This window comes from Acanthopagrus latus, chromosome 17, assembly GCF_904848185.1.
Source record: "Acanthopagrus latus isolate v.2019 chromosome 17, fAcaLat1.1, whole genome shotgun sequence".
Lineage (NCBI taxonomy): Eukaryota > Metazoa > Chordata > Actinopteri > Spariformes > Sparidae > Acanthopagrus > Acanthopagrus latus.
The window spans coordinates 8,714,441-8,735,778 of record NC_051055.1 but is presented as its reverse complement, the minus strand read 5'-3'; the positions used below and the strand labels follow the sequence as shown (position 1 = coordinate 8,735,778).

At 41.1% G+C, this 21,338-nt stretch overlaps 1 long non-coding RNA gene across 1 annotated transcript in view; it reads right to left on the bottom strand.

Moving 5' to 3' along the window:
• Positions 1-17,959: 17,959 nt before the first annotated feature.
• Positions 17,960-21,338, bottom strand: part of LOC119006759 — a 65,329-nt gene continuing 61,950 nt past the window's right edge. The window contains exon 5 of the long non-coding RNA XR_005070880.1: positions 17,960-19,861. This is a non-coding gene — a long non-coding RNA (uncharacterized LOC119006759). The remainder of the gene's footprint in view (positions 19,862-21,338) is intronic.

Below are 21,338 nucleotides of genomic sequence, written 5' to 3'. Positions count from 1 at the left end.
ATGTTTCAAGTGGAACATACAGCTTGCACCTCCATAAAAAAATTACACGCTATTAATGCAACACAGACTCCAAACTTTAAGAGTGATTTATTTCTCTTATCCTCTATATGGCTTTTTTTAAATTTATTTATTTTCTATGTGCAACACTGGTCCATCAAGTTTTGCGGTAATCATTTTAAACCACAATCAATCCCACTTGCTCCACTTTACATAGCTCACGCTTCAGCTTAAACATGTGGTATTAATACATCCTTCACAAACAGTGGCAAGCAGTGTATGAGTCTGCACAATTAAACCCACTTGACAGAAGTATTTTGCTGTGACGTACACTGTAATAAGGAACGGCAGTGCATACATATCAACTGTACAAAAAGAATCAGCTCATCAGTTGCACACCAGCACAGAAAACTCTCAGATATGCGCCGTCTTTTTGACTTTCTGCATGCTCCTCCACTTGCAAACACTCTCCTGTGACAGCGCTCAAGCACAGCAGCTCACACTGTGAAATGCAGGAAAAATGTAGGTGATCAGGTGGGAACCGGAGAGAGAGAGGGGAGAGAGAGAGAGGGAGAGAGAGAGGGAGAGAGAAAAGCCAAACTAGTCCCTTTAACTTTTTAAAGACTTTTCAGCATTTGTTCTGCACACTTACCTACGCAAACTCCAAGGGGCCACAGTGACTGGGGTCCCATTTCAGGCCCAGCGTGGAGCCGGAGAGCTCCTCAGCTGTAAAATGAGAGCGCCGGAGCGCAGTGTGAAAATGGATTAGCCTCGCTGAGATAAGGGGAGCCCTCAGCGAGCCATGCACGCCTTCAATGGGGAAAAAGAACTGCTGTACAAATTGTTTTTGGTACATTAAGTACCTGTTACTTTATTTCACAGATGGAAAACAATAACACAGGCTCTGGGGTTGGAACCACCGCTGCACCGAGGAATGGGAGAGGTTTAGCCCACCTAGCGCCCTCAGAGTTTGCCCTCTTTTTTCTTAATATGCAAAGTGATTTTCGTAAGGACTTGTGACTGAAAGAATTCAACGGATTGACACACATAACATATGATGATAAATGACAAAGTGCCAGGTCGGCAGCCAACAGGCTACTGAGGGAAACCATACAGAATATCAATGTTAATAAAAAATAAAATAAAAAAGGGCTGAATGTTCCCACTCAGCAAACAGGGCAGGGATTTTTCATTAATAGGCCCGCTGCTGCGCCAGGGTTCCCCCCCCACACCCCAAATTAAATGAGTGTGTCAGATCCTGGATGATTTATACATTTGGACTGATCTAACAGCTCTGTGGAACAGCTATGACACCCTGACAAGCCAACAATGGATATGAAAAATGAGCCAATACCGCAGCACTAAATCTGCGACTTTCAAAGCCAAACGTACGCATACAATCGAAAACCTCTAACATGCTCGCAAGTATAATGAAAATAAAGTAGGGGGAGAGAAAAAAAAAATCCCCATAAGATTCTCCGCGCAATTTTGGCTAAATCATTCAGTGTTTATATGAATGGAGTGATGGAGACAAATTGGTCCGAGTGGAGAGTGGCAGTACTTTGCTTTTTCTGATGTCTTTTTTTTGTGGCTGCGTGGAGAGCACATCACTTTACAGCCAAATGAGATATCAGGCCTATTGCTGAGCTTTGACTCAATAGGAAAATGTCAAATCAGGTTAGCGCTAAGGTGCTTTTCAAAACACCTCAATTCTCCTTCTGTTTCTATCAAATTTAAAATACCTATGCAATCTACTGTGTATTTTTTTTCCTCCCCCTTTCTTTTCTGGATGTTTTATTCAAAGAAAGTGTTGTACGCTGCTCAGCAGCAGCAGAAACCAGCCTTTCTCCAGTGAAGACGGCGGTGGCAAAAGCTGTTTATAATTACGTTGTGTGGAAGGGCTAGTGGCCTTACTCACTTGTTAGATGAAGTGATAAAAACCAACATGATGGACTAAAGCATTTTTGCTTTTCTTAGTATTGTCCTTTTACCCTCTCATTCTCTGTCTGATGAAAAACTGCACTTGGTGTTCCTCAGAGCTCAGCAGATTTAGAGGAAACAATTACCAGTCCGGTGATCTCTGCTTCTCCAGTCTCGCCGATAAACACCCAGCGCCCTGAGGTATGGTCTGAAAATGATACAGTTTTAAATGGGTTAAATTTCATTGTTTCCTTCATCCCAACCCCCCCACCACCACTCCCCTCCCTCTCTCCCTCTGAGGTTTATTTCACAAAAGTGTGAACACATTTTTTTGTCGATGGGGGCAAAAAAAAAAAAAAAAAAGAGGGAGAGAGGAACAATAAAGAATATGAAAGGCCCATCTTCACAGAACATTAGACATCGCAAAACAACCCAGAGCCACAATCGGATATATCAAAACTGACAAGTAAAAGTTGATTGCTGAGTGTCCATTGATTGAGCTATATTTCACTGGGAGAGCACAGGCTCATAGTTGTCTTCACGGTGCACCAAACCCTGCTGCAGAGACACAGCGAATGGAGGCAGTCAGCGTTAATACACAGAAATAGTCAGTATGCTACAGTTGGTAACTTCTGTTATTATCATCTGTATTACATCTCAAATCATTCAAAAATTTGACTTCATGCAATATCAGTAATTGTTTCTAAATCTGCATCCAACGTGCATTTTAACACACTGCATTTTTCCATATATACACACACACTGTATTACCAGTTTAATTATCTTTATTAAAACTAATGCAGTCTTGCAATAAACCCTCTCTGTTTGAACGTGAGAATGTTCACTTCTTTTGAAAATATTTCACTGTATTGCGTGTACTGACAGGTGTTTGTATTATTTGTCCACTCCATTCATATCAATATTGGAGTTGTTTGTTTTCGTACTTGAACAGGGCTTTTGGAACGTACCTGGTAGCCACATCTGCATGATGAAATCTCATGTAGTGGATGTATTTTGTGTCTGACCTCAGCATGAAGCCAATTTGTTATTGTACACGTCTGGGATTTCAGAAATTCAATTATTATTTTTTTGTCCATCTTTCAGTTCATGCAGAGGTCAACAGCGAGTGGCTTAAGGCATTGCTTTCATATTGTGCAATGTCATGGAACATGCGGTTGCAATGCTGGTCCTCAACTGTGGCTCACTGCACAAAAGCCCAATATCACCAAACTAACAAGAAATAAAATCCAACCCTACGAGTGACACTGTATTATTGCAGTTTGCATGTCTTTTAAAAGACTGAATAACACGTTTGTTTACAATAACTTCCAGATTGCATCATGCATTCACTTACATACAACTGAATTATCTTTTTTTGATAATGCTATTTTAACAAGTGCACATCTAATTAATCTGAAATGCTTGTCTGACACTGTTTTAAGTTACTGATGACAAAACTTTCACGAGCAGTAGGAGACTTACTTCACGTACTACAGAAAATGACAAACTAGCAGTTTGTTGGATGTGCTGTCAAGCAGAAATCAAAGCACAACAGCACATAAAATATCCACAGCACAAACATCTGATAAGTCGTACCACTGTGTCTCACTATATATCTTTAAATGTAACAGTTATGGCTAAAAATGGCAACACAAACAAACCAGTCTGCCGATTTCACCTATCTCCTCAATCCCAATCAATGGGAAATATTGTACCCAGAAATTAGTGTTGTTGTAACCACAACATCACAGTGATTATGTCTATAGTTTGAAATAGATTGGCAGGTGTTATCAAAATTCAAATGAGAAGCTGGATACCACTCTTAATATCTGTAGGCCACGTATGACGCTAACGTCAGCAGCCGGGTAGCTTAGCTTGGCAGCAAGGCTGGAAACGGGAGGAGACAGCAAGCCTGGCTGTGTCCCAAAGTGACACCTAAAAGCACCTCTAAAGCTCAACAGTTAGCAGCTTACATTGCGTTTGTGTTAATCATAGACAGGTGTAAAAATACAAATTGTGCCACACTAAATCATATTAGCTTGTTAGCATGCATGAGAATGATATCAGTGTTTTCTCATTGCTATTGGCAAGGAGGTGGATTGGTTAAGTTTGATTCAGCAAATACTGTATAAACATTTGTTCAAAAAAAGAAAAAAAAATGAAAAAAAAAAAAGAAGAAGAAGAATTTATGAAGATACAAATCAGGACACTGAAGCCGCGAGTGGTGAAGGGTTTACAGGAAAGCAATGGTGATTTATGGGTGGTAAAAGTAGAGTTAGCGCATGAGAAAGGTGAGAGCAGGCAGATGAGAACAGACAAAAATGTGTCTCCTTTATTTTCCCTTCTTCTATTTGACCGCGTGACTTCTTAGTTATGAGGAGCGCGCCGCTGTATGATCATCCGTGATTTGTGTCTTTATCCCCGTGCAAGTAAAAGAAAGAGACAGGGGAAAGAAGGGGATGAAAAATCGGAGAGATGCTGACAGGGAGCGAAGCACTTGAGCTGTAGAGAAGGCCAAGTGTACCGAACACAGCACAGCCTGGGAGTGATTGAATGATCCCATTCTGGGCTCTTTGTTAGACACTAGGCAGCGATGTATGAAGATTGATACACAAGTGCCCGACTCGGTTTGCTGGATCATCAAACGGATTGATATTATACTCCAGCCAAGGATGAAGACAAAGTAAGTGTTATCATACTCAATACTGGGGCTTGTCAGAGGCGGGAAATCATCCAGTGTCACTGGTTATGGGAGCATTTCGCAGACTGTCATGAGAATTTATCTGGGAGACGTGGCGCTCCATGGCAGCGCGCAGCTGACGGCGGAGGCCCCGGCAGTACCGTAAAGATCTTAGCTAAAGATTGAATTACAGCATCGTGCTCCGGACTACATTTATTTCGCTACTATCATGTTTGTCCCCGCAGACACTGTAAATCCCCGCTCTTCTTATCAAGTGGCCATTTATTGTCGTTCGAATAACATTATTCATGGTGATACCATTATTTAGATAACATTACGGCAAATGATTTGTTTATCTGTTGTACAACAAGGCCTTCCTACATCACCCCCGAGGTTTCTTCAGGCGCCTCATTATTCCTCCGTCCCGGGTGCAGTCAGGGCAAAGTGAAGGTAACAGCGCTCGTGTCTGTTTGGTGCTGCTACCCGTAGCTTTTTAGCAGCATTAAATGATCACTGCGCTAAAAGTGAAACAGTAGTATATAGTAATTACCATTCTGTATAACATAATGGGCAATGAGTTGGAACCGGCTGCAGACGAGGCCGTGGCGTTTGTCACACTGACACACTGACACACTGCTAGCGTCTCTGGTGATTCCTGTAATTACAGGCTGTGGAATTAGTGACAGACACGTTGAAAGTGAAATATAACTTCAAACATGTTCCTTATTCCTATAAACCAAAGAGAAAATTTGAGCTGAAAAAGCTTCGCAAGAGGAAGCAAATGTGGTTTCAATCTGAGACTGCAGGTACAAACTACAGTAGAGGTCTCATCACTTTCATTTGAGAGTGGTCTTTATTTAACAGACACCGATATACAGTAGCGTCTTTTATAGTACTGTGGAAACCACCCATTTGAAAAAATGCTGTATCAACATCAAGAACAGTTAGTTACTAACAACAAGGTTATGGCAAATCTTTCTTTTTTTTTCCTTTATTCTTAATTTTCCAATGCCAATGATGATACTTCTGGCCAGCTATTAAGATATCCAGCTAAACAGCTATACTATCAGGTGTCTTTAACACAACCCATAAACTGGAGCTCAGAGGAGTACATTGTTAGTTCTGCAAAGAGGGGTTCATTAAATGCATTTGCATTGGTAGAAGAAGCATTCAGAGTAGCAATATCTCACATTATTGTCTGTGTTTTGTGCTGGTCTGTATGTATGGCCTTAGCGACACATGTTGCAATGCCTGTTTTTTGACAGGCATTGCAACATGTGTCGCTAAGGCCATACATGTGGTGGCCTGTGGCATTTGTCCACATGAATGTGCCTGTAAAATAAGCATCAAATAAATAAATATATCAATACATTTAGGGGCGGCTGTAGCTCAGTGGGTAGAGCAGGTTGACTGGTGATCGAAAGGTTGCTAGTTCAAATCCCGGCTCTGGGCAAGGCTGAGCTGCATTTTCAGGCGGTTCTCAATCCCAACTCACAGCCTGATTTGTCGCCCAGGGGCCCTACGTTATGTTTAGAATAAGACATATTATGTGAGTAATAAGGTACGTAATGATGTAACTTATGTGCTTAAATCAGCTATGTTACACCAGGTGATTTACGTTATTTATGTAACTTCTGTGAGTATTGTTTCTTCTGTAAACTCCTGTTCTCTTTCAAGTCTTTCTGGAACTTAACCCTGACCAAGTTTTGAAATGTAAACCTAATCAAGTATATCTGAGCCTAAAGCTAATCAAGTAGCCTTGTAGCCTGAATGTAATCTATTGGTTTTGGAAGTAAAACCTAACTGAGTAGTTCTGACCGTAAACATAACCAAATAGTCTGGGCGCTTAAACTTTACCAAAGTGCAACCATTTGTTCATGTTAGTAACAGTAAACAGTCATAATAAATGATAACGTGTACTATTTGTCAGCAATCTTTATTTTGAAAATCTCACCTGATGTTGCATACATCATAATATTGCAGGGCAGGTGGAGCGTCGTAGTTTGGAAGCTTAAGGCCACAGACCAGGCTGCTGTATCTGATGAGTTGGGAGTGAGACTGTGTTGACAGTTTACATGCTGTTGGGTGGTTTAATCTGAAATACTGTTATCATGTTTCATAAGTTGATGATATTGGTCACGTGTAAATTATGAATTTGTGCAGTAGCAGCTCACATGAAATCAAAACACAATCAAAATGACAAAATTCAGCTTGCAAATGTGCGGGAAATGTGTGTGTAAAGGCTCAGTTCACCCAAATTACAAACAAATCATATTTCCACTGTTGCTGTCAATGGTAAGTCACGCACATTTTTCTTCTCTTCATGCACAGCTTTCCTTGAAACTTTTGCAAGGTTTTGGACATGAATCCATATGAAAAGTGTCCCAGTGACTCCATAATAACAATAATAATCCACACGAGGCTGCACAGTTCTTGTGAATGCTGTTAATGTCATATCCTGTGGGGTAACCAGTACCCAGTGTATGTAACGTGAGATTAATTTGTTTCAATGCTGTGAGAATAAAAAAACAAAGCCAAACCACCTTTGTCTACATTGTATGAATTGACGATAATAATAATTGCTGTAACTTGGGTGAACTTACTCTGTGCGTTGCGCAGATTTCTCGCCTTGGAAGCTTAAGGCCACAGACCAAGCTGCTGTATCTGATGAGTTGGGAGTGAGATTGTGTTGACAGTTTACATGCTGTTGGGTGGTTTAATCTGAAATACTGTTATCATGTTTCGTAGGTTGATGATATTGGTCACGTGTAAATTATGAATTTGTGCAGTAGCAGCTCACATGAAATCGAAACACAATCAAAATGACAAAATTCAGTGCGGCATTTGAGTAAATGTGCTTTATTACGTGACATTACTGTTTATTTGCAGCATGTTAAACAATGTTGTGTCTTGTTGACAGGGAACCAGTTCTGTAGGCAACAGTCCACTAATTGAATTCAACTAAAATCAAGCCCAAATATCATTTTTTATCTCTCAGAGGCTCAGTAAAGGCACCGTGTCATTTGTAATCTGGGTATATCAGGTAATGTCCTGACTCACTGTTTGAATAAGTGATTCCAGTCTGCCCCTGCTACTGCCAGCACCAGCTTCCCGATGCTGTTTTCTTAAGAGTTGGACACGGGGCAATATAAGTATGCACTCCTCTCTACAGAGTGGTTTTATGCACACTGTAAAGCTGTCATTTATGTCTGCACGTACAGTGCCCTCGCCATGTCGCCGGGCTCCGTAAAAGCCATGTATGGGAAACACTGCAGGCCGCGGCACTTATGGATATTTCTCTTTACATTCATCACTTTTACATGTGCTTCACTGGAAGCCGAGGGGCCGTCTGAAAGAGTTACAGCTTTTCATCTTCATATTGAAACACCAGAGGAGGTTCTTGTCTTGCTGTCTGTATTATATCATTTCTATTGTAAAGTTACACTACAGTTGTCCCTGAGCACAAAGGCCGACACAAACACACACACACACACACACACACACACTCGCGCACACCCAGTCCAAGTGGGATGCTTGTGCCAAGAGGTGCTCGCTATGATTTGGCCTTGTTAAGCTGTTGACCCTGAAGAGAGAGAATTACCTCTGTTGGGAAGCAGGCAGTGCATTGGTGTGTGTGTGTGTTAGTGTGTGTGTGAGTGCTATATACGAATGTCTGGTGGTGATGGGAGCAGGAGGGGGGGGTGCACTAGCTTTGAGTTAAGGGCTCTATCAAGGGACAAACTTCTCCGGCACCACAAAGCCACATGATCCATCTCCCTTTTTAGCTCTTGTCAGGACCATTTTATGTGATGATGATTTGATGCTTGGGCACCGGGCCTCCTTCTCCCCCTCTCAGATTGAGCTATGATAGTCAGAGCTGGGATCGCTGGGATCACTGAGCTGCTGGGCTCCGGCGGCCATCAGAAAGCTGCAATGTGTCCCTCAGCTGCGAGAGGACACTGACAAATCTTCTTCCTTCTTAATTCAGAGATCCCAGTGGGCTTCACAACTTTACATCCACAGACATCCTTATCTTTTAAAATGCCATAACCTCAACTTTTTCATCAGCAGCAGATGACCTAAAAAAAATGTTATTGGTTTTGAGCTTTTCATTTTCAAAATGATGAAGCAAACTTGTTTTTTTTTTTTTTTTCAGGAAGACACGTGACATGCTGCAGTATGAAAAACACAGGAGTAAATACTTTAATAAAAAAAAAAGGACAACTTTCAATTACCTGCTTCAATTTCAGGGTCATCGTGTTGCAAATTCTGGCTCTCTGTCACACTGCCATGGTTTATTGGGAGGCTTGAATATAATAGAGCCATCATTAATGTTCAGTAGCCTTCAGTACGGTGAATCTATGCTGGAGCGACGCTGTGAGTTACCTGGGTAACACTTTATAATAAATATCATTAATAAACAGATTTATAGTGAATTAAACTTCAGATTATAGTTATTTCACTGTTAACAAACAATGAAATTATTTATAAACTATAAAGCAATTGTCAATTGTTAAGTTGCAACTATAATACTGTGGAAAAGGTTTTAAAAAATGGGACTATCGCTCATTCATAAACATCTTTTGGATGGCCATTATAAAGTTGCAACTGGTTTATAAAGCATTTAATTGTTCAATGTTAGGTAACTATTAACTGAAGTTTAATTAATGATACATTTACCATTTACTGATTAAAGTATACCATTGCATGATATCCCAAACTGACTGTATCCAAAACCACCCCAGTTTCACTATGTTTTACTTTATATTTACTATACACCATTTTATACATTTTTCACTAAATATTCCCCTTAAAAAAAATCCCATAATATGCACTGCTTCACATTTTAAAGGTGTTAAAGTCACCAAAGACCAGTTGCCAAACTTTTTTTCAAGCTGGCCCACATTCAACAGTGGGACATTTTTCATAGGGGCGGCCAAACGAGGCCATTCAGGAATGGCCACCCTGAGCTGTCCAGCCCATAATATGACACACGTATACAGTATGTGGACAGATAATTACAGTATCAGTTAAAACAATGTTGTTTTTATTTCATGTTGTAATGCTACATTTTATTATATTCCTATAACATAGTTGAATAATACAGGCCATTTCTCAGTCATTCAGAATAAAAGCCAACAGGCACGCTGCAGATGTACAGACCAGTGCTAACCTTAAAATAAGCATTGAATTCAATTAAATACACTTATGAATATCTGTACATTTCATGAAATCAAACATATCAAGGTGTGCAAGGAAAAATAAACAGAACAATAGAAATAAAGGTTGCCGGCATTTTAATTGAACATGTGCGGCTACCGTGGATGTGTGTAGAGAGAGCACAACCCACAGATCTGTATCCACTGACAGGTGGGTTCTTTTATTGTTTACATGAATACCATGAGAATGCAATGATGAGAGAGACACATCACACATAAGTGATGTTGGAAACGCACAATACCACAGTGGATGAGCTGTTGGACAATGATGAATACCGGACTTCAGGAAGCAGCCTTAACCTGTCCAAGTGTCCAAGAAGGCTTTAGCCACTAAGAGTTGAGTCTGATTTGAGTTTTTTTTGAGTGTGTTACACAGGGAGTAGAACATGAGGGAGTTATGTTTGTACCCAGGCTTTCGGACGTGAGGAATGATAATGGTGTATGTTGTCTTGTCATAACAGAGGCGGTGAGAGACGTCTGTCAACCACAGTTTGCACACTCCCATGCAGTCCTGAGAACAGTGAGACAAGGCAACATTATTCCTCCGACACTGGTGGGGTATAGGTATCTAAACCCTCTCCAAGCATCAGACAGACACACTGTAACAAATTTTTTATTATTTTGTCTCACAGATACCAGCTTGAATTTTGGTGGACCCAGCTTGCAAATGTGCGGGACATGTGTGTGTAAAGGCTCAGTTCACCCAAATTACAAACAAATCATATTTCCACTGTTGCTGTCAATGGTAAGTCACGCACATTTTTCTTCTCTTCATGCGCAGCTTTCTTTGAAACTTTTGCAAGGTTTTTGACATGAATCCATATGAAAAGTGTCCCAGTGACTCCATAATAACAATGATAATCCACACGAGGCTGCACAGTTCTTGTGAATGCTGTTAATGTCATATCCTGTGGGGTAACCAGTGCCCAGTGTGTGTAACATGAGATGAATTTCTTTCAATGCTGTGAGAATAAAAAAACCAAAACCAAACCACCTTTGTCTACATTGTATGAATTGACGATAATAATAATTGCTGTAACTTGGGTGAACTTACTCTGTGCGTTGCGCAGATTTCTCGTCTAATGCACATCCCGTGGCTGCCACCTCTGCGTTTAGTGCCGGCAGTAAACAAAATCCTCTAACACATCGCTATTATGATCATAAATGCAGTAAATCTCCAGTATTGTCCAATTACACGCGGCTTTTAAACAGTGTCAGTGTGTTGTGTTTGCGATAGGCTGTGTAATAGTGTAATAACTCTGTCCCCCCTGTAAGACGGCCAGGGAGGCTGTGTTTAAATGAGGCGGTTCTGCTACATTAGCTTCATAACACCATAATCCTTTCTCCATAAACCATTACATGCGCCGCAACATTTCTGATTTATGGGCGGTGGAGAATCAATGGGAAAAAATTAATGCTCGCAAAACGTCCCTGGGACAATATTGAGCAGATTTTAATTGTGATTTCATTCAAGTGGCTGTTAGCCAGATGATGAATGGGAGCTAACCTTCCACTCTGCCGAGCGCTGGAGAGACTCTTTAATATGACAATTAAGTGTCTGTCCTTTAGATTTTATTGTATCTTCCTCTCTCTATCTTGTAAGCTACTCTGTCCTCCCTCCTCCTCCTCCTCCTTCTTTTTTTTTTTACCTCCCACCCACTCCCCTTCTTCTGTCTCTCTCTCTTCACATCACTTCATCTGTACAGTGCAGCTTTTTGCGCAGATTAAATTGAGACTCTGCTTTTCTCCATCTCGGAGCACTTACTTATGTTTTATGACACGCACTAAGTCAATTTTATGTTGTTATTGATTTTTCTTCCCCCCTCCTCTTCGTATTACCCTCTTGCTTAAATCGACACAAACCATTTTGCCTTTTGCTCTCTGATTCTTCCCACTCTTGTCTTGGGGTGACCTTAAGTGTAGGGGTGGGGGGTTCAAGCTTATAAAGTGTGGTTCCCTCAGAGAAAAATGAAACTTGGAAGTGCCACTTATCAAAACTTTAGTTGCATTTTAAGGATTTGAAAGACTTTATCCTGTCACCACACCTGACAGGATAAAGGTTTTCAGATTTTTCGCTAAAGAATGACATCACCTCCTGAGCCCAAACTGTGGGCCCCTGGGGGGGAAATAAACCCCTTCCCTTCACATGTTAAGGCACAGTGTTTGCTCCTAATACTTTCATTGAAAATAATTGTCTTCACAGGTTGTTTTCATCAGGCTGTTTGAGTCAAAGAAACATGGTTTGGAGGGATTTTTAATTTCACCTTCATCATTAAGAGTGACAATGCCTCCAGCACAATGTAAGTGGTCTCTTCTGACTGTGTATTTATTCACAAGTGTCTCTGCAAACTGAGCCAAAAGGACTGAAGGCCAAATTTATCAGTGGTTGTGTGAAGCATTACTGAATAGAAATTAATGAAATGGAGTTCAAAATAAGTGTGCAAAGCAGATCTGTTGATCGGGAACTTGTTTTAACAGTACCGCTATTTACATTTCTGTTCCAGTTTACTTATGCATGGCTTTGAGCAGAACTAACTGGTAGGAGCGGGGGGTTAAATGCAATAAGAGCTGGCTTGATCTCAATCAATTTGTCCCTGTCTGCTGGCAGGTGCCCAGGCTTTGCTGTGTCCCAGTCCCCAGTGTTGGCTCCATCAGGACTCCCAGCAAAGAGCTAAGCAGCAGCATCAATGTGACCATTTAGAGTGTGATCTGTGCAGATGCAGTGGGAAGGTCGGGCCATTGTGCTGCCCTCCTCCCCCTCGCCTTTCACTTCACCCTCTAGGACGCCGTCCACATCAAAGTTGTTATTGAGGCCCCTCAATCGGAAATCCCGGTTTGGCAGGGAAGCGAGGTCTTTAAGAAAAGAATGAGGGCCTTGACCCAACATGGGTGACTAAATCAGCCCACCGACAGCCAAGAGGAAGATTAATACTCATAGGGCCTCTTTTACACCTGGTGTTAACAAGAATTTCATATCTGGACTGAGTTTAGATTGTGTTTACGCTTGACCTTAAAATGCTTTTCAAGTGGAATCGTGTTTTTAATCCATAAAGTCAATTTTAGATAATATATTATTGATTTTCCAGGAACCTCTTTGAGGTGCATTTTGTCATCCAGTCTGTAAACAGCTGTTGATGATGATCTACAACAGTGATTATTTTCACCAAATTACAGGCCCTCTTCAACTTTTTTAGCTGTAGCACCTTGATAGTCAACAACTTTTCCTCATATTTCAATTACTTAGGGTCTCAGGAATGGCAGCTGTAAAACATGATGAAAGCAAAGTTGTGTAACTTCTCATTCCTTCCCCATCAATTACATACATGTTTACTTCAACATACAAGTTTCAACACATAACACTGTAATGAGTTTGGTTTGTAGTTAGCATCTGACAAATTGTTATGGACCTGGATGTTCCTTTATGACAGTGCCAATTTCTACATAATTTTTCTTTAAATATGATGAATTTCCACAAAAAGAGTCAATTCCAGCACACTTTTCACCTCTGGATATATAGATTTGTTAAAAATGTCAATGTTTTAGTTTTAACAGTCCCAGTCTTGACAAAACACCCATGTCACGTCACCCAAGTGACATGCATCCAGCAATAACATGACTGTCCGCAGCTGTATATATAACCATATTGGGTAAGCCTTTCTTTTACAGTCCCCTAATTACCAGGTATTTACCTGGTAAATTCATGGTAACACAAAGTGTTTCTACGTAATTACCAATGGCAATAAGAAAGTAAGTACAATGAAACTATGGCCAAAATACTGGGCATTTACCTGGTAACTATATGGTAAATTATAGTGTATTATTGGGTAATTACTAAGAAGGTAAGTACAGTGAAAGTATGGCCAAAATGCTGGGTATTTACCTGGTAACTATATGGTAAATTATAGTGTGTTATTGGGTAATTACTGCTGGTAATAAGAAGGTAGCTACAGTCTTATTATAGGCTTACAGGCTATTTACCCAGTAAATATATGGTAACAAAAATGTGTTACTAGGTACTGTATTTACTTTCTTATTACCACTGGTAATTACTTAGTAACACTTTTGTGTTATCATGAATTTACCAGGTAAATACCTGGTAATTAGGGGACTGTAAAAGAAAGGCTTACCATTTATGCAGAACCCCAATCCAAAATAAGTCTATTTGGAATTCTATTATTCAGGTTTTATACATTTTAAATCATATATGTTGTCATCCACTTTGAGACGAAATGCACTAAACTGAAGCAATAATATGCAGATTTTAGTGTTTTGTGTGATCTGGTGCCCCCCACAGTGTCTGCGTGTGACGCCACCATTGTAAATACAAATCCCAGATCTGTAACAATTAGTCAAACATCATGTAGGTGCTCACTACAAAGAAAAGTCATTACGTCTTAAGTATGCTATGTGATAAAAACTCTTGTGTTGAAATAAACATATATGTAATGCTGTGATCCTACTCTCACTTAAATTACACAGTACAGAAACAATTGATGGGGGCGGCAGAGTAGCTGAGAGAGAGACACTATCACCAACATCAAATGCGCAAATCCAGCAAAGGGGAATGTTCACTGCTTTATCTTCTACATAAGTGTATTGTGTATTTTAATGAGGTCAGAATCGCAAGTTGTGTGACACATACAACGGTGGGGTCTGACAGAACACAAGAGTGAAATCCTTTATTTAGAGCTGGGGTGCCCACACCTTTTCTCTTAGAGGGCCAACACTTAAACAGGATGGCAGACCAAGAACCAAAAGCACACACATATTATGTTAAGATGCACAATGGTGAAATACAGAAGCCCCGAGAGGCTTCTGTGTGAGTGAGAAGTGAGAGAAACAAGTATTTTCCTCTCTAACTAAGTAATATGTGAAAAAATGTTTTGCCAGAATAATCTTTAGTACAATAAGTATGATAATAATCATAACAATTAGGGATCACATATTTAAAGAACATAACAAGTAAAGCAGGATCAACAGCAATTCATATTATAATTTGAATTTATTTTCTTTTTCACAAATAAGAACATTTAATCCCAGTTTTGGCCCATGACCTGCACTTTGGGCAACTCTGATTTAGAGTGTTGAATAAAAACAAACAAACAAAAATAGCAAAATCATATTTAATTTAACATCCTATGAATGCAAATTGCAGCAGCATAATCAAATATATTGATGACATGTTACTGTATTAATAAGAATACATTTTCCTCAACAAGTTATCTTACTAAAGCTAAGTTAAGTTACTTAAGTAACTAACTCTTGAAGTGTTTTCCCACAACACTTGAAGTTCACATGGTCAAAGTGTCCTGTGTACATTTACAGCTAGATTTGATGCACTTTGTCTTTGTCTGATTATGGTCCCATCAGCGAAGACAAGTTAAAGGCGGCCATGGTGTACCTGAGAGGGAGGAGGTCTCTACATCATCGCTGTCTTCACCAGGAAGAAAGAAAAAAGACAGAGAAGGAGGAAAGCCGAGGCAGACTGAGGAGAAGGTGTCGCTGATCGTGGGGTGTGTGACTTCTCTCCTCTTCCTCTCTCCCTCTGTTTCAGCTCATGTGGAAAAGCTTTTCAAATTATGATGTGGATTGACGTGCAGCAGCTGTCCCCTCTCCTGGGTCCTGTCCGTCACCTCACCGGTCACCGCTGACAGCACTATGATGGATTAGGAATTGTCATCCAGGACGCTTGTCACTTGTTTACAAGTCGGCCATCCCTCATCTCTCACCACAGGCCTTATAATCTGGCCGACACTCCTCCAACCCCAGCCCCCCGCTGCCAGACACGCTATACAAGACAACACCATACATTACAACAGATTTCTTTTTTTCCCCCCTTCTTCCCCCTAACCTTTCTCTCTCTCTCCCTCCTGCATCCCTGGGCTGAACACAGTCAACACATTTAATGCATTAATATATGTGTTGTGTTCGCCAATCTCCCAGGGACTGGGGCGATGTCTTCTCCTGTCAACCTCTACCCCTGAGAACTGACTGGGTTTTATACAAACATCCCAGTGGGAGAGGGAGGGAGGCTCAGATCTAACCTGCATTCTGTTGTTTGAACAATGGGCTTTTTAAATCTGCTGCCCAGAACTATGGAAGATAAATCTGCTATCACTACAACTTTAGTACTGTGTGTTATATGGAGGCATGTATGTACGCAGAATAACATTAACTCTTTATTTCCCCTCTTGAAATGTTATTCTAAGGTGTGTTTTGCTTTATTTTACTACGACTACATTAGTAGTTGTTGATTGACATATATTCATTTAATATTTAACTATAATGACATTGACAACAATTCCTGATATTAAGAGTGAAAATCATGATATTGTCGTAACAATGACACATGTATGATAATATAGTGTGAATAATCTAGCAAATTTGTTTGGTCTTGTACATTTTTTTGTTCATGAGTTCACCTGGTTGCCATTTCACTAGAAACTGTGAGTAATTGTTCTTTCTGTGCACTTATTTAAAAGTTATGGTTACAGACTCTCTCCTCCTCCCTTCACTCATATTTGAATGGAAATGTATTCACCCAAAAAAAAAAAAGACAGAGCACACGGTTAACAAAGTTAAAGATAGATTCTCTTGCTAGCATTTTTCTTTCAAATTTCAACACACGTCGCGATAACATTCAAAACAGGTAATTTAAATCACCTTGGAGTCCGTCAACATTCAGTGGAATTATTCATTTTTTCCCCCCATGCATTGTTGGGGAAGCTAGTTAAAAAGCTTAGTTTTGCAAAGTAACAATTACTTCAAAGAAGAAGTTTTAAATTTTTGTTCAAAAAGGGTTTGAAGTGGTCAGTGTGTATGTGATACGAAATTACAACAAAATATAATACAAACAAGTCACATGCCAGCAAAAAATGTATTTTATTGCAAAATGTGCCCACTTTTTTTTACCAGTCATACATAAATGAATAAAAGAAATAAAAGACCTCAGTATGTATAGGAAATTGCAATGAATGTCAGCTTTGAATTATAAAGATAAGATAAATAATAATAAAGAGTTTTAAAAATCAAGTAATTTCTTTCAAGGCCACAAATTGTTTTCTAGTTTTAGTATTTAAGTCACAAAAAAATGTGAAAAAAGGACAGCTACTTGAATCACTATTCAGCTATGAATGTAGTTTCAAGCAAACTACTTCAATATGTTTGAATAAAATGAAAAAAAAAAAAAAAAAAAAGTTGCAAAGATTAGAAGATGTGGCCAAAGAGACACTTAATACTCACTTAACGTTTTGTTGTCTTCACTGATTTGAACCGGTTTTCACAGTGTGAAGCAAAGACAGTCAAACCGATCTCAAGAACATTTTCCAAAAAGCTTTCAGACCCAATGGTGTCGAGCCTGCCATCTCGGAAATATTGAGGAAGGAAGCCCCGCTGTGTGGACTTTGATCTCTCAGTCTGTGGCCTGCTGTGGGAATGTGTGAGTTTATGCTCCCTCTGCAGGCATAGTCCAAACTGGAAGACGAGCTAACCAGTCTGCCTCTCTGGCTTGGACTCGGCCCTGCCAGCTGTGCTCCTGCAGAGAGGATGAGTGGATGCCATCTACCCTGCACTGCTGAGACTCTCCCCGTGCTCCCAGTGTGGCCCTTGAGAGAGGCCATAATCTTCTCCTATCTGCCTTAATGGTCCCCTCTGTGGATGCCGAGATGGCAGGCCTGGGAGCGGGGGCGGCGTGCTGAATCCTACCACGAGCATATTGTCATTAAATTAAAAATTTCCAAACACTCCCTTGCTCGTGGCATAACCGCCGCCGTGAGAGCGATCATAATTGGCTCTGAAAACATGCATAATTGCCTTCAGCTGGCGTTCTTTTACAGTTGACATTGTTGAGGCGGCGGCGGGGCGATTGGTGAATTGAATATGCAGCTTGTTTCACAATGGCAGCCGTAATTGAAATATGGTACGTGTGAGTGGAAGATTACATTAAAGCTCCTAGATAATCACCTGACAGGGGAGTCATTGAATCGACAATCTGCCGCGGAGTTTCGGGGAGCGGGCCAGAGCGAGCGGGCTGAGGGAGGGAGGGAGGGAGGTAGGGAGGTAGGGGAGGAGGCGAGCGTGGTGGGGGTAAAGGAAGGCATCAGGCAGAATTAGAAGAAGAAGAAGAAGGGAAAAAAAAAAAAAAAAGCTCTTGGCTGGCTCACTTATTCAGAGCAGTCCTGGATTGCCAGCCTGGCATTCCTGGGCTCTTTCTATCACCACATTTCTCCCGCTCACTCACTCCCACCCTCCCTATCCTCTCTTAGATGCTCACCCCTCCACTGCTTTGAGGAGACCACTTCCCCTTTAAGAGCTAACAGATGGCTATCCGTTGCCGTTGCATTTTATCCTCATTTGCATTCATATTTTTATTGCTTTTTCTCACAGTGGTTAAAACGGCACCATCCTAGGCCACACTGGCACACAAGGCCGCCTCCGGTCTGTTAAAACGGAGGTTAAATTAACAGAGGGTTTTGCGCTGTGGATGATTTTCACTTCACCTGCGAGGCATCTTTTTATAGCCAGGAAGCGGCTGCGCTGTCATATTGATGGTTTGATCTCTCCGAAACCTTCTCACACCATTTTTTTTTTTTTTTTTCGTGACAAGTCCTTTCACTTCCTCAGCCTCATAGACAGCAGGAAGGGAAGTGCTGTTTCACAACACATACGTTAGGGCACATTGCTGGGAAACTGATGGAAAATGCACAAATGATGCTCACATTCATCCTCTCCACCTCCGTGCCTTCTGTGGACTATCAGCGCGGTCGTCATTGTTGTTGTTGCTGAGGTAAAAAACCTTGCAGGTGCCTCCTCTCTTTAATCTACTTCTCCCCTCACCATTATCTTATATTTGGGTATAAACACACAGACTGTGCAGCCCGATAATATGCAATTAAAAACAAAGATCATTAAAAAGTTATTGGTGTCTGCCTAATTACTATAACTTTACCCCCCTTATAATGAGCGTGCATGGGTATTGATTCGAAGCAAATCTCCCTTTCCTCCTGGAAAAAAGCAGGTAGTTACTTTGTGTTAAATCATTAATATAGTAATGATTTTTCCAGAACACTCTCAATTAAGACCAGAGCAGAAAATGACCCAGGGGAGTTGAGGCTCACGCTCTTAAAAGTGTGATGTTCCAAATATATCCTCGCCTCTCTCACCAGAGAATATGGATAGGGCCGAGCCGTGTCTCTGAATCATTTAAAGCAGCTCTTGTTGATTAGGATGTGTGTGAATGTGCTTCTGTGCTAAAGGTCCGCACCTTTAATGTAATACAGTGTGCGCTAATACGCTGCACCGCATAAGGGCTGTGCGAATGCAGAGTGATGTAATGGTGCGGTTTGACTTCCAGTAGGCGATGGAGACAGAGCCTGCCAGGCGGGAAATTGGAGGAAGCCTTCACATTAAAAGAGAGACAGACAATTCATTTAATACACAGCAGTCAGCCCAAACCTCAGAATAAATGTTGATAAGCTTAAACCACACATTTCTTTGTGCTGCAATTATACATTATACATTCTTCAGGTTCAGCTTTCAATTCTATGTTGTGACGATGGTGTGCTTCTCCTTTGGTAAGGTTTAGGCACAGTAACTGAGGAGAAGTAAGATCCCACCATCTCTGTCACACCACCACCATACCTTCCTTCTTGACATGAAAGTCTGTGAATACCTCTGCCAAGGCCCAGTGGTCTAATCCAGAATCCAACTCCAAAGCCCTGTATCATCACCACCCATAACTGCTTGACCATAATCTAAAGGTCTAATTTAAGATAGCTGATTGTTGATTATCTGACACTTTGGGCTGATGACCGGCAAACCCCACCTATTTAACTTTTGCGCTCACCATCTGCAGAAAAATGTCCTCAAGATCCAAGTATTATTCTGTGTGAAATCAGCAAAAATGTTGAATGTCGAAAGTGAGAAAGAAATCCCTGGCTTCATCCCTCTCCAGATCTGCACCAAAAGGTAATGGGGTCTATTCTGGCTCGAGACCCATTCTCCATCCAGGTTTTGCGGAGATCCGTTCATTTGTTTTCTTGTTATCCTGGTAACAAACCAACAAACCAAACAACCGACAAATGAATGGACAAGGATGAAAAAAAAAACCCTCCTTGGCACAGGTAACAAACGAAGCACAGAGTAAATGTAGAGAAAAGATAAATAAAGGAGTGCATAGTACAAAAACAAAGGGTTTAACACAGTCATCATTGTACCCATATATCTAAAATAAAGCTCTCTTTTTGATTAGCTATTAGCCTTTATTTTGTAAGGCAGTAAAAGGAAACAGGTTACAAAACAAGGGAAGACATGCAACAAAGGGTCACAGGCTGGAACTGAACCCAGGTCACTGCTGAGGAGCCTCAATACATCTGATGCCTGCTCTACAAGGTGAGCTATGAGGGCACCAAGCTTGTTTTTCATATCTTCCGTAAACCCCTAACGTGTTCTGCAAATAACAAGACCAAAGGTGGGATCAGATGTAGCAAGTATTTGTAAGTAGTCAGATAATAAGAGTCACTCCGCGCCATTATGGGTAAATTCTTGTCTAATCACATCTTTCAAAGAAACGATGGTAAGACTGCAAGAGTTGCAGATCGGGAAGACTTCCTGTGTCTGTCATGGTTTTCAGGTTGGCATATGTCAACTTGTTTGCCTTTGTAATTCAAATCCCACTGCTCTGTGATCCCTGATCCTCCAACCCCATCCTGTCGGAGCCCCTCCCCCACCCGAGTCTCCGCCAAACGCTCCAACAATTAGATCATTTGTCCGTCCATTATCTCAACACCTGCAAGAAAATCTGTCTCAATTTTCCCCTCTGCTTCTGATCTGCTCTCCCTCCCGTCTTCCTCTGTGGCCCCACTGAGACGCTGGTCCGGCCCCAAGCAGCTTCTGTCTCTGTCAGGAGGCTCCTGGGCGCTGCCATCCCACCATGCATTGTGCCCATGCCAAGAGTCTGTGCCAGTTCACACCCCTTTAGCACCGAATACTTGTCGTGACCCTGCCTTTTCTTTTCGCTTGCACTCTTTTGAGGCCCCTGTGCCAAACACACACAGGGCTCAAGTAGGGATACACAAAAAACATCTCTCTCTCCCTCCTTTCACTCAGAGCCATAATATTCACTTAGTGAGGACGAGGAGGGGTTGGAACAAAGAGATCTTTGGGGTTGGGCAGTGATTCGTTATAGTCTCCATAACCACAGTTTACAGCGGCTCTCTTTTGAGACGCTTGACATTCTACTTCCTACTCCTTAGATATAGTCGGTGGGTACAGTGCGTCATCTTTGTTTGACTTTATCACACGTAAAGAGCCGCTTTCACTCAGTCTAATGTCATCGCCTAGGTAACCAGCTGGTTTTTGGCAACAACGCAGAAACGGCCAATTTGTCAACGGAATGTGTGAAGTGTCAATATGAATCTATCTAGCCCCTCTGGGCCCCATTCAGGACATAATTTTTCATATGCATATGAGAATTTTTGGTGTATTACTTTCTCACACTTTCTTTTTTTATTTTATACAGCCAG